Genomic DNA, 12,177 nt, shown 5'->3' with positions numbered 1-12,177 from the left:
ACTGTTATTCTGTTCTCCTTTTAAACCACACACACTTTACCCACAAGAAAGCTATATTTTCCCCTAGATGAGATATTACTGATTTTTTTGTTTTACAGTACTGTATTCCTAGTCAGGGAGTCCCAAAAAATGTATGTGTTAAATTAACAGTATCCTCTTACATATTAAAGCTAACCCACTTCATTTCTATTGTATATTTAAGATAGTTATAACTTTCTTAACTATCTATATTTATACATATTTTAATACAGAAAACCTTGGCTTCCAACCCTGGTTTGGGTGAAGGGAGGGAGTTAACTTATGACCAGATTAACTTTTTCCATTATAAAAATGTAGAATTTGGAGGGGAAAAAAACCCTAAGTTCTATTTTAAATTAATCTGTGTGTTTAAGTATTTGAAAATAGTTAATAATTTTAATCCATAATTTATTACTATTATTTCCTGTCATTCTTGGTTATTTTATCAGTTGTAACTTAGGACATACGTTTGTATGCATGTATACTCATGTCTGTCTAATGGCTTGATGCAAAATATTTTAACGTTTAAGTAGGTAACAAACACTTGGACACACTCATCTTCCCTAGCCCACTCTTCAGGCCCAATTTCCAGGTTTTTTTAATTCAATAAATACATAGTGAGTACTCACCATGTATTGGGCACCATATTCCAGACTGGGGATAGAGAAATTAAAACCTTACTCCCTGTCTTCAAGGGGGTCATGATCCAATGGGGGAGTGAAGCAGTTACTCTCTGTAGTTTAGGGAGATCTATTGAGAGGAAGAGCCAGTGTGTTCCTGGCAGGAGGAACACGTACAAAGGTACTGAGGCAGAAGAGGGTACGATGCATTCAAGGAACTGCCAGTTTCTCTGTTTTCTTTGGGAAGCATCAGGCAAGTGTTGATGCCAAGAGCAAGAGGGAAAAGCGTGCATGGCAGATGGCAGGTACCTAGGATATGTAAGCTCAAAGAGACAGTAAATAGAATAGAGGTCACCAGGGACTGTGGGCAGGAGGGAGAAGAAATTCTTTATATGAATACAGTTTTTTTGTTGAGGATGAAGAATGTTAGATACAGATGATTGTGACGTTTATAAAACACTGTGAATGTGATTAATGTCACCAAATCATATACAATAGATGGTTGAATGATAAATATTATGTTATATTGCCACAGTAAAAACAATTATTTTGAGTGTGTATGGCTTTGCAGAGAATGGGGGGAGGGGCGTTGAGACAGCCACAGTGGAGAATAAGAATGACAGTCAGAGACATGGCATGAACATGCTAGCAGCTCTCAGTCCATCAGCATTGTGTCACCTGTCCATGTGGTTCTGTGATTTCAGCCACCGTGTGGTGACTTGGAAAGAAGAATGGATATAGAGCTTTTGTCAGACAGGCGTGAGAGAGCTAGAAACAAAAACAGCTGTGTGTATGTGAATGTGTGAGTGTGTGTGTGTGTAATGAGAAAATGGTTGAGAGGCTGGCTCATGAACTTTAAGCTAAGGGTTGGAAGGGCGTGAGGCCAGAGAGGCCAGAGAGGAAAAGCAAAAGATCATGAGACAAGATGAGGAATGCTGGAAAGATCCGAGATCATCATAGAAGCTGAGATGAAGGTTAAGATTTTTGGAAGCACAGCAATGTGGGGCGGTGACTTAGCCCAGGGCGTGTCCGTGGGGGTGGGGGATTAAGGGACGCTAGAGACAAAGACCTCAGCAGCTGTGAGTTGAAGGAACAAACTCTGCAGAAGATAGGGGACAAGATCCCGTGGTCACATGAGCTTTCTTAGCAAATGACGTATTGTTTATTCATTTGTCACATGCATCCATTAAGTGTCCACTTTGTACCAGACACTGCCTTAGCTGCTGGGAATGAGAGTCCAGGAAGAAAGACAATTCCCTGCTCTTCTCGAATTTACAGTCTAGTGAAGGGGCAAGCTGAGCAATAGCCAAAATAAACAGACTTAAAATAATCACGTGGGCATGCACTATGGTCAGAGTTAGTGAGGCTTAATCATGTAAGAGGGACACACTGAGGTGGTCAGGAAGGGCCTCGAAGAAGAGAGAGTTATGCGGAGACCTATGAGTTAAGAAAATCAAGTTCAGTCATCCATTTTATTTATTTTCTTTGAGAATGCCATGTGCCAAGCACCGTTCCAGGCACAAGGAATGCAAAGATACATGAAACAGAGGCCCTGGCCACACAAATAGAATAGAGGTACCATAATATCAGTGAAATCCAGAAAGATCTCCCAGGACTCCAAGGATGGATTTGGACTCATAATTTTTTCTAATTAATATCAGGAGTTTTTCTTTTCAATGATGCCTGCACAAAATAAATTATACCAAAAATAGTAGTAATGAATGGCCAATGGCGCACAACTGAAATGATACAGAAAATACAGAATTATCCTATATGGGAGGAAAAAATGCTGAACTAAGAGGAGCAGACAGGAGAAAAATACATATAAATGATAAAAGTAATTTCCATTGCCCCAGAAAATCTTAAACATAATTCCCTTTGTATTCACTACATTATTATAAAGCACTAACAGGAAAACATTTAACATTTGTAAAAAGCAGCTACTTTTAGACAATTTCTGTTGAAAAGTTATGTCTTGAAGTTTACACTTTTTAAAATATCAGAAATTGAAATATATGTTAACCTATTGTTTATACTCCTTATAGTGTTGTTAGTGACAACAAGTGTCTCTGGGTATTGACAGAATTTAGTCTTTGTCCTCCTATCCCATCATTGCATCTGAAAAAATCAGGGACTGAAGGACCAAAGTTATTTTGAGGACCTCATTTCATGAAAAAAAAAAAAAAAAAAAAAACCAGAAATTTTATTAGATAACCAGACTTTTTCCAGCAGCTTTAATGAAAGATTTGAGTAAAAGTCAACTCTAGATTACTTTAAATAATAAAATGGGGTTACTCTCATGACTGACAGAGATGACATTTCTTTTTATTTATTTTATTTTATTTATTTATTTGACAGAGAGAGATCACAAGTAGGCAGAGAGGCAGGCAGAGAGAGAAGGGGAAGCAGGCTCCCCGCTGAGCAGAGAGCCTGATGGGGGGCCGGATCCCGGGACCTTGAGACCATGACCTGAGCTGAAGGCAGAGGCTTTAACCCACTGAGCCACCCAGACACCCCAGAGATGACATTTCTTTAATGATTATAATGTATTGTCTTACAACCTCTAAAGTTCTACAAACAAGGGAGGAAAAACACTACCAGCTTAGACGGACAAGGGCTCTGGGGAGGGGCAAGGGAGCTGTGGGGGAGTTAAGTGAGAGCTGGAGTTAACCATGGAGATCAGCCTTGAGTCTTGGTTCTATAATTTATTGGTGGACCATCTAGTCATATAACTTTACTGAGCCTGTTTCTTTGCCTTTTATTTTATTTTTTTTTTTAGGTGAATGCCTACTTCTTGTATTTGTTATATTAAGTAAGCTATGTAAAGTGCTTTATCCTATGTAGTGCTTAACTGGGGCAAAGGCTTATTAGTGAAAAATTCCTAAAGAAAGTATCGTATCTACTCAGATTAAGTAACAAGTTGGGAATTAACTGCTGAGATTTCTCCAAAAGATTTGCCTCTAGAACGTGGACTGTATGCTACCTGTCTTTCAAGATGCCCAGGGTTTGCTCCATATGTATCTGTGGAATAAATAAAATGGCAGTGGGAGGTCAGCCCAGGGAAGGGGAAGAGAGTCCCAGCCCCTTCTGACTTTGCATACCACATATTTAACTGCCCTTAACTTATGTCAGCAGGTGAACATGGGGCAACCAGAGGAAACCTGTGTCATTCCAGATAAAGACACTTGTTGAATGAATACATTTTTTAAATGCAAGTAGGTAATGTACCAGCTCCAAGCATAGATTGTCCCCAATCTTTCCTATTATCTACAGCTTCCATTTGGATAGCACTTTGAATTGATAAGCCTCTCTCACACATAGTTTGATCAGGGTAAGTAGAACAAATGTTCTTGTCTGCATTTGACAAGTAAGGAAATTGATGTTTTGGGGAGGCTCAGTAGGTTCTACCAGTCCTATGGCTTATCATTCTCCAAGTTGAGATTTGAATTCTGTTCTTATTCCTCCCCAGTTCATCCCTATTCTCTGCCACTCTTTAGTGTCTTCTAGTTTTTTGGTATGATGCTGTGCAGAATTTAGCTGGCCTGGAATCTCATGAGAGGTTCAGAATTGGCATAGGCCAAATAATGTTAATAATGATAGCTAACATTTAATGAATGCTCATTATATGCTAGGAAACATTCTAAGTATTTTACATGTATTATTGCACTGGATCCTTACCAAAAACGCTCTGAAGGCAGCACTATCATTATTCCCATTTTATAGATGCCAAGGCTGAGGAACAGAAAAGAACGGAAACTTGTCCAAATCACACAGCCAGTTGGTGGGAGCCAGGGTATCAACCCAGGTGTCTGCCTCCTTTACTTGCCTCACCACTTCACTGCCCAAGTGAGCCAGAAAACTGCCTTTCTGACCCCTCGGATGATATGTTTATTGACCTTAAAGAGCTGGGTAGCACCAAGATAGTGTTTCACAGTGTATGTTTGAGTATCCCCAAACATGCTGAGGTCTAAAACTAGCCTCTGTATACAGGCAGTCATTGCAAAATGGATGAATCTTAACTAGTCATTTTGCCTATATCCATGTAATAAAGCACGGTTATGTAGGAAGTTAACATTTGTTCAACCATCATGGCTGAATGAACAGGCAGAAGGATGCCCCAGGGTGTCCGCAACCAGGCATCAAGAGGATTCCAATCACTAGACACCCTTCAGTTCCAGTAGCCTGTGAATATGATAAGTGATTTGTGACACGCTGACCCAGGACCTCCCATGTGGTAATGATAGTCCCCAAAAACATACATGAAAAATATAGAAAGGAATTACAATCTGTGTGAAGTCAGTGAAATATTAGGACATGACATTAAACCTGGGGATTCCAGGCATTTATCAGCGTACGAGGAAAATACAGAACACAGCCAGAGATTTTGATCGGCAACGCAGAGTTCACAGCTAACGTTAAAGTTGCTTCCAAGAAAGCCTGGAGCCCAACAATATTTTAATTAACAGAACAAAACCCAACAGCAACAGTCACAGCTGTTAGCATTAGGAGACTGGTGGATTCAGAGCTTGGCAACGAGGCACTAAGACACACCCGCTGGGACAGGTACAGATTGGTGACAAAGAGCTAAGGATCCAGCAGGAAAGCCAGCTTCTCCAGAACCTTCAGCAACATTTTTTAATGAGGAAATCAATAATATGAGATTACATTTCAGAATCTCCATAACAAGACCCTGAAATACAGCCCGAAGGGAGCGCTGAAGGAATGGTCGCCACAGCGTGTTTTCTCTGGAGGAAAGAGCATGCTTGCAGAGTCACGGGGAGCTCTTTACCCTTCTGTTGTGCACGGAGGGGAATTGGGTGACCGCGAGGAAGGTAGTCTCCTACAATAAAGCTGAAAACAATGTGAAATAATGGTTCATAACCATAGGCTTCTGGCAAGGGTTTGCTGGCCCTGGTACAGTTAGAAGAAACCGAATTCTTTTTCTAAACAGAGCCTTCTGACAACAAAATACTCTGCACAAGAATTTCTCCATTCTTTTTTTTGTTTGTTTGTTTGTTTTTTATTTTTTTTTTAAAGATTTTATTTTATTTATTTGAGAGAGAGAGACAGTGAGAGAGAATGAGCGAGGAGAAGGTCAGAGAGCGAAGCAGACTCCCCATGGAGCTGGGAGCCTGATGTGGGACTCGATCCCGGGACTCCAGGATCACGCCCTGAGCCGAAGGCAGTCGTCCAACCAACTGCGCCACCCAGGCGTCCCGAATTTCTCCATTCTTTTTTTTTTAAAGATTTTTTTTTTTTTAGTTATTTGTCAGAGAGAGAGGGTGAGAGAGCGAGCACAGGCAGACAAAGAGGCAGGCAGAGGCAGAGGGAGAAGCAGGCTCCCTGCCAAGCAAGGAGCCCGATGTGGGACTCGATCCCAGGACGCTGAGATCACGACCTGAGCCAAAGGCAGCTGCTTAACCAACTGAGCATGCTAAGGGGTGATGGCACAGGATGGCTGAATGTAGAAGGGGGAATAGGAAAGATAGGAAGTTAATGGAATTGCAGAGTCAATGGCATTATATATCGGAGGATGGAGGGCAAGGCTTGCTTATTGCTCGTGGCTGTGGAAGAGGAGTCTTCATTATATAACATTAAGAGAAGGTGGAGAAAAAAATATCTTTTTTCTCCTTTTTAGTGAAAGTTGTTAGTGACAGTATTGTTTGTAATTTCAGAAATTTGGAGTGAATGAAATGTCCAAACTTATGAAGGTTTTAAAATACATCATGATGTGTCTGTCCAGCAGAAACGTATTCACTAAATATTCACCAAAAACTACATTTAAAAAAGTTTAGTAGACTGGGAAAGTTCTCACAATCTAGTATGAAGTGATAACATTTTTCAAAATTTGGTATGAAAGTTATTCCAGTTTTTTTAAACATGCAAAGAAAAAACTGAAAAGGAAAAATTTTCAGATGTTATCAGCCCTTCTCTCTGGCAATATTACAGGTAATTTTAATGTTTCTATTTATAATTTTCTGTGTTTAAAAACTATAATCATTATTATGTATTGTATATTTAAAATTACTGAACTTGCTATAAGAAAAGAGAGGGATAATTAATGACAATGGAGCCGCACAGCTACAGGCATAATTAAAATTTATATTTATACTAAGGAGCAGACCCTAGTAACCAATCTAAATAACTAAATAACCAGTCATCTAAAACTACAATAGAATATTTACTTAGTCAGAAGATGATCCCAGTATGGGCTATTCACTAAGAAATGCACATGGGATTTAGAAATAAAAGTATTAGTCCCAGCTGGGGGAGCTCAGGACTGGGGCAGGGCGGCAGGGAGGCTGAAAGAAAGCAGTTACTCATAATGCTCTATAATTGCTGGGCCCAAGGTGTCCCATGGGAACACAGGAGAGGAGGAACCCCCCAGCCACTGGGATCTGTGGAAGGCTTTCGGAAGGAATCTGATTTGATTCCTGAAGGATGAATGAAAAAAAAAAGTAGGGGAAGGTTTTTTAGCAGAGGAATGTTCAAAGACAGAGCTGGGTGAGAGTCATAGCTTTCCAAAGTAATCTCATAGGAAGAAATTCAGGGGAGGATAGAAGAAAATTTGACCAAACTCAGTACTCTGGAGACGGAGAAGCAGAGAAAGACTGAAATGGTATTAGGAATTCTGGAGGAACGTGACAGGTGCTGGTATCACTGGATAACACAGGAACTGGAGATGGAAGAGCAGGAAAAATCAGAGATACCTATTAGTAAGGTAAATGATACACAATGCTGGGGTATAATCATTCATTCTACAAGTTTTTACTGAACATACGGTCAAGGACTGTTGTAGGTCGCTGAGTATGCACTAGTGGGCCAGGCAGACAAGGCCTCTGCTCTCAGAATGCTCCAGGTTTGCTTGGGAGAGAGACCACAAACAAACAAGAAAATGTGTGAAATGATTAAGTGCCATAAAGAAAATTATAGCACTCATGGATGCCTCGAGACGAAGTAATGCAGTTATTTAGACTGGATGTCAAGAAAGGCCCCTTGGAGGGGCTCAGGAAAGATTAGGGATAGGACAGCAGTGTGATAATGATAAGGTTAGGACAGCAGTGTCGCAGCATTCATTATCTGGACCCTTTCTTTGTGACAAGTGGATTATTTCATTAAATGCACAGTATAATCTTATAGGTAAGTGGCCTTGAGCGGCAGAAACTTACCAGAGTCAAACACAACTCTGCCTTCAGCCACACTCTTTTTTTTTTTTTTTTTCTTTTTAAAATTTAAATTCAGTTAGCTGAGGTGGCTGGGTAGCTTAAGATCTGCCTTGGGCTCAGGACTTGAGCCCACGGTCCTGGGATCCAGTCCTACATCAGGCTCCTTGCTCAGCAGGGTGCCTATTTTCCCTCTGCCTGCTGTTCCCCTGCTTGTGCTCTCTGACAAATAAATAAAAATCTTGAAAAAAAAAAGATTTAAATTCAATTAGCCAGCATATAGTACATCATTAGTTTCAGATGTCGAGTTCAGTAATTCACCAGTTGCATGTAACACCCAGTGCTCATCACATCACGTGCCCTCATCAATGCCTATCACCCTGTTACCCCCCCCCTCACTCTCATCCCCCTCCAGCAACCTTCAGTTGATTTCCTAGACTTAAGAGTTTCTCATGGTTTGTCTCCCTCTCTGATTTCTTCCCCTTCAGTTTTCCCTCCCTACCCCTATGATCCTGTGTCCAGCCACACTCTCAAATACAAGTACTTTTATGTGTACCAAGTTGGGCCTTGAGAGGTAAGGGATGAAACTATGAGAAGGAATGCAATTACCCAAGGACACAAAAACATGAGGAAAAAGGAGGTGGGCTGAAAACTGAAACGTAGGCAATGCCAACACTGGGTGGGGGGGAGCTCTGAGGACAAACACCTCAGTCATGTGGCCTAACAGCCATGAGACAAGCCAGCATCATAAGGAAGCAAATGGCCAGCAGTGCCCCATTGTCCACATGACCTAGAAAGGACAACAACAACACAAAACATCCATCAGATTTAGCAACCAGACAATTAGTGGTGACCTTGGTAAGACAGGTTTCAGTGAAGTAGTGAGGGAGGCCAGATTGCAGGGTTGATAAAGGAAGATTTCTTTTTCCAAGAGAAACAAGATAGAGGCAGCACACCTTGCTATGGGGGTTTGGGTTTGGTTTAAGGAAGGGTGAGCCTTTTCAGAGGAAGGTTGAGGGTAAAGGATATAGAGGCAATAACTGATGTAGCAAAGTCCTCATAGGGACAAAAAAGGGCAGTAAACAGAGCACAGGTGGAGGACTACGTCTTAGTAGGAAGAGGTGCCTCTCTTAGATAACAGGGGTGGGGATTCCTTTTCTTTGAAGTAGACCTTATTGTCATCTGCTCAAGGTGAAGACCCCGGGGGTGGGGGGGAGGGATTAGTCCTTAAAGGAGTTTTCCTGAAGGTTCCGCTTTGAGATCGGGCATGCAGATGCTAAGAGCCTGTGTACAAGACTCCAAGGAGGAGGTTCCTGTGAGTTTGGAAGCCTTGCATTTGCGGCGGCAACACGTGCACAGCTGTGAGATTTCCTGCAGGCAGGCCGGCAGCTGGGCCAGGCAGGGAGCTGGGCTGAGCTGTATCGCACAAGCTGCCCAGGCGGCATCTGTTCCGGGAAGATCACTTGAGTCTTGCATCTGGCTTCCCTTGGATCATCCTGAACCCAGGGACTCTTCTACAACCAGAGCTGAACAAATTTGCACTGCAAGAACTTCTCTTCAAATCTGTCATTGAAAGAAAATGCCTAATCCACGCCATCTGAATGTAAAATACGTATTAAAATAGAAAAGTAGTAGGGTACGTGTAGGATCTTTGGAGCTAAGTGATCAGTGATATAGCTGGACTATTGCTTGTAGGGTTCTATTCTGGTGCAAACATTGTTACAATGTCTGCCTACGTTTGATTCAATTAGGTCCTTTTTTAAGAGTTAAACACACAGCTTCCCTAGGCATGTAATTGTGAAACATTTTGTTGTTCTACTGTATAGCAGGCACTTTAAGATAACAAAGGCTTTTTTCTCTGTGCAGGGTATTTCGTTACCAACTACATGCGTACAAAACAGAGGATGTAATCAAAAGGGTTTTTGGCATGGGTCCAAAAAGTTATCTGGATTAGTGTATAACTGGCCGCCATAGTTTCCAGTCCATTTCTGATCCATGACTTATTGCTTCATAACTGACAATTTCAAAGGTTTATCAGGATGGCACACAAGAGCTCAATCATTACTTTCCAGCTCATTCTGAAGTCTGTTTCATTAGTGAACATTTTGGGTTATTTAAGATAACAAATTAAGATAAAGACTTTTTTCCATCATTTCTCTCCCATTTTCTACCAACAGTAGAAAATGGTGGAGTGGAGGGACTATTACTAAAAGTGTAAAATTGTAACAGGAGTACCTCAGGTAGCTGATAGATTCCACTCCTGAAATCAGTAGCAATTTATATTCTGGAGAAAGGATTTGACATTTCATTTTCAAACTTCACATGGAATGCCTGAAATTAAAAAACAAAACAAAACAAACAAAAAACCAAAACAGCTGAATAACTGGGTTTTCTGGCAGTCTGTTTCAAACACATTTTAGTATATGTGCTGCCGAAGCGAGCACTGTTTCAAAGACATTTTAAAAGAAATAAGATTTCAAGAAATTTTACTGTTTGAATGATTCAGAAATTCTCTTTTGAAATATTTTGAAACATTTCAATTCCTCTCACGAAAGTTGAAACATGTGACATTAATCACATAGCTGATTGCGTCAAATGTCGCGTCGCAAAGTGTTGCGTCAAATGTTGTCAAAATGACTTTCTCTAAGGTCCACCAAGCACTTTAGAAAGCAGAACATTGAGAATAGCAGGACACCCTGAGGCCTGAACCAGCACTGCCCTCATGAGTGAGGCTTTGGAGCCCAGTAAAATGACTTGGACACCACCTTCTCAGGTATTTCTAGAAGAGCCAGTGCCTCTCCTCCCCCTTCCCTGCAGGAATCAGTTAATTTCTAATTATAACCCTGCCTCATGTTATTGACTAAAAATACCTTAAAATTCTTCAATTTTCATTAATACCTACTTTTTAAAAGTGCATGCAGAGTTTAATGCTTTCCCACAGTATGTAACTCTAATGTGGGTTCCTGGCGGTTTGACCTTAGTATTTACAAGTTATTTTCCTCCAACGCAGTGGCTGTAATACTCTGACTCTTTACATCATTTCATCGTTGATTGCAGTCAGGTGATCATTTCATTGATGAAATCAGGAAAGATTAACATAAAACCCAAGGACACTAGTATCCCAACTCCGAAAGAATGTCAGCCAAACTGATCAGATAGATGATTTCAAGTGACTTGAATCCAGGAAAACTATGAGCTGTGGCATAGTTCAAAATTTGTGTCACGGTGGTTGTGATGGTGGCGATTCTGAAACTTAAAAATGGAAACGATCAAGAAATGGGAGTATGGTACAGCCCCTGATCTCCGAGTGAAACTGAAAAGGGGGTGGAAACTCCGTGAGTGGGGGCTACCGGGCCAGGCTGTCAGGCTTAGGCGAGGGTGGGAGGGAGGGAGCAAAAGCTCCTGGGGGAAGGAGTGGGGCGCTAGACAGTCCCGGAGAGCAGGGGAGGGAGGGAAAGGGAGGGGAGCGGCGGAGCGCGGAGCGGAGGGGAAGGAGGGAGGGAAAGTGGGAAAGGAGTAGAGAAGTAGACGGAGCGCAGAGGTTAACCTTGCACGGCTCCGGGGCGGGCGGCGCATCCCGGCCGGCGCACGCCGAGCAGCCCCCAGCGCGGGACGGCGGCGGACCCATGTCGCGCCCGCGGCGGGTCCCGAGACCCCAGCGGGCGTCCCGCGCCGGGCGTCTCGAGTCTCCGGGCGTCTGAGCTGCGGGCCACGCGGGAGTGGCGGTGGCGAGCCCGCTGGTCGTTATGAGGACGGATCTAAAATGACCAGCAAACGGAAACCCTTCCCGACGCAGCTCAGGCGGTCCATCAGTGAGCAGTTGCGGGATTCCACGGCTAGAGCCTGGGATCTGCTGTGGAAGAACGTCCGGGAGAGACGGCTGGCAGGTCGGTGCCCGCGCGACTCCGGGGCCGCGGGGCAGGAAGAAGCGCTGGCGGCTGGCGGCGTGGCCCGCCCGGCCCACCGCCCGCCGCGGCTCTGGGTTCCCCCGCACGGGTTGGGCCGAGCCGGCCGCGCTCACCCCCTGCCGGCCCCCGCCCGAGCGCCCGCGCTGCCTGCGCTGCGGGGTGCGTGTGGGTTCTGTCCCACGCGCGCGCTGACAGCTCGGCGGGGCGCCACACGCGGGGCCTAGAGCGGCCGCCGGGCTTACCTGGCAAGTCCGCCTCCGGGCGGCCTCGCCGCCGGGCTGGCCTCTGCTCCGCCGCCTTCCGCCCAGGGAATGAATGAGTGCCCAGCCCAAGGGGTCCTCCCCGAGGGCTACTCCTTCCAACGTCGCCTTTTCCACGCGGGGCACCTCCACTGCGTGTCGTGAGTGGAGGCAGGGCGGGGGGGGGGTTGCAAAGCAAGGGAGACTCTCCAAAGTTCTGGGAGACCAG

General features: G+C 43.6%; 1 long non-coding RNA gene across 2 annotated transcripts; it reads right to left on the bottom strand.

Moving 5' to 3' along the window:
* Positions 1-4,980: 4,980 nt before the first annotated feature.
* Positions 4,981-11,159, bottom strand: LOC122907015. Of its 2 annotated transcripts, none has more exons than XR_006384664.1 (3): positions 10,704-11,159; positions 10,037-10,132; positions 4,981-5,489 (listed from the first exon to the last, which is right to left on the bottom strand). It is a non-coding gene; the product is annotated as an uncharacterized LOC122907015 (long non-coding RNA). The 2 variants fall into 2 exon arrangements; XR_006384663.1 differs by lacking the exon at positions 4,981-5,489 and adding an exon at positions 8,287-9,364.
* Positions 11,160-12,177: the final 1,018 nt, after the last annotated feature.

Source organism: Neovison vison, chromosome 5 (genome assembly GCF_020171115.1).
Source record: "Neovison vison isolate M4711 chromosome 5, ASM_NN_V1, whole genome shotgun sequence".
Taxonomy (NCBI): Eukaryota; Metazoa; Chordata; class Mammalia; order Carnivora; family Mustelidae; genus Neogale; species Neogale vison.
The sequence above is the reverse complement of the archived record's forward strand: the minus strand, read 5'-3'. Positions and strand labels throughout refer to the sequence as shown.